A 1,652-nucleotide genomic window follows, 5' to 3' on the forward strand; every position below is an offset into this window, starting at 1 on the left:
GATTTCCATGTTTTATTTTTTTTTGCCCTTATTTTGTGTTGTTATAGGCTTATAACATTCTGTAATGTCCCTTGCAATTTTTTACACTAGTCCACATAGGTTTTTTTCTTACTTTTTGAAGGCACTAGTTGCCTTTTTTAATTTATTGTAATTGTGAAATTAAGTTATTGATTCTGCTGTCTTTTTTTCTGTCCTCTGTTTGCCTCCTTTTTTAGGGTGCGTGCGCGCGTGCGCGTGTGTTGCTCCTGCTTGTGTACATAGGTGGAGTTGTTAGCCAGGGTGATTGTCATGATGAGAGAATGTGTCAGTGTTAGGGGACCAGATGGCCCCACAGTGTGTAGTCAGAGAGAGACGGAGAAACGGGGGTAATGCATTGCCCACTCCCCTGTTGGTTATTGTGGTTTCATTCTCCTCTTTTTGCCCAGTCCTGCATTTGAATTTCATAACCTGTGCCTGATATTCTGTTTTAGACCAACATATTCAAATGTATACCACTCCTCCACCAGAAAACTCCATGTTTTTCAAATACATATATGGATCCATTAAATCACATGGAAGGGCAGATGTTTATCTTTGTTTTTCTGTTTTTTCCTCTTTCTTCGTGCAGCCAGTGACAGATACACAGTCTATATTGTCTGTACTTTCACTCTGCTGTGAAATAATTGTGTTGCATGTCTGCCCTTTTGCATTTATCAATCTATGGAAATACAGTAATCAGACAGCAATGGATTTGGACTTTGATTTTCTTTCCCCTCCATGTGGGAGCCAGGTTCACTTCAGTTTTTAAATGAGCTGTCCTTTCACCTTCAAGTCTACAAGAGCAAGTTTTGTTTTGTTTTTTTTGTTTGTTAGTTTGTGTTGGTCGAGCGTGTTAATGCATAAGCTGAAGCCAAGAATGTCACGTTCTTCACAACGTTCATCGTCCTCGGGTCCGTTCCACCATTTTGTCTGGTGCCGTTATGTCATCTCCATATGTTGGGCTTGTTTAGACCTTATATCTGACATATTCTACTTTACAAATTTTGATTTATTGGAGTTGCGTAACACGCACAGAAAGCATATCCACGGTCCTCAGGGAAGATGAGATGAGAAAGTGAAGCTTTAAATTCCCGAGCTTCCAGTTTTGCTTGCTTCAGAACAAACGGACAATTGTTCGTAAAAGAAACCGAACATGTCTTCTGTGGTTTGTCGTATCTGCTCAAGCGTCCAGGAATTAAATCCAGTAACCTATTGGTTTAGATTTGGCGAAAGTCAGATGTATTCTAATGTAGTATTTTCTGACTTTCTGTTTAAAAAGATGTCATCTTGACTTTGAAAGGCTTGTAATTACGTTCCCTTCGGTGCAGTAACAACAAATGGGACGGTGTTTGGTTGTGTTACTTCTCCATATAATAAATGGGACGGTGTTTGGTTACGTTACTTCTCCATATAATAAATGGGATGGTGCTTGGTTGTGTTACTTCTCCATATAATAAATGGGACGGTGTTTGGTTACGTTACTTCTCCATATAATAAATGGGATGGTGCTAGGTTGTGTTACTTGACCATATAATAAATGGGATGGTTTTCGGTTGTGTTACTTCTCCATATAATAAATGGGATGGTGTTCGGTTACGTTACTTCTCCATATAATAAACGGGATGGTGTTTGGT

At 39.2% G+C, this 1,652-nt stretch overlaps 1 protein-coding gene across 2 annotated transcripts in view; it reads left to right on the forward strand.

Moving 5' to 3' along the window:
* phf20b (PHD finger protein 20, b) overlaps positions 1-725 on the forward strand; it is a 12,908-nt gene extending 12,183 nt beyond the window's left edge. For both annotated transcript variants that reach the window (XM_081707148.1, XM_081707149.1), the window contains one exon: positions 1-725. This exon is cut by the window's left edge and continues 1,049 nt beyond it. The gene's annotated coding sequence lies outside the window, so the exon portion shown is untranslated.
* Positions 726-1,652: the final 927 nt, after the last annotated feature.

The sequence above is a fragment of the Electrophorus electricus genome, chromosome 24, assembly GCF_041902795.1.
Source record: "Electrophorus electricus isolate QZ-2024a chromosome 24, ASM4190279v1, whole genome shotgun sequence".
In the NCBI taxonomy this organism is placed as follows: domain Eukaryota; kingdom Metazoa; phylum Chordata; class Actinopteri; order Gymnotiformes; family Gymnotidae; genus Electrophorus; species Electrophorus electricus.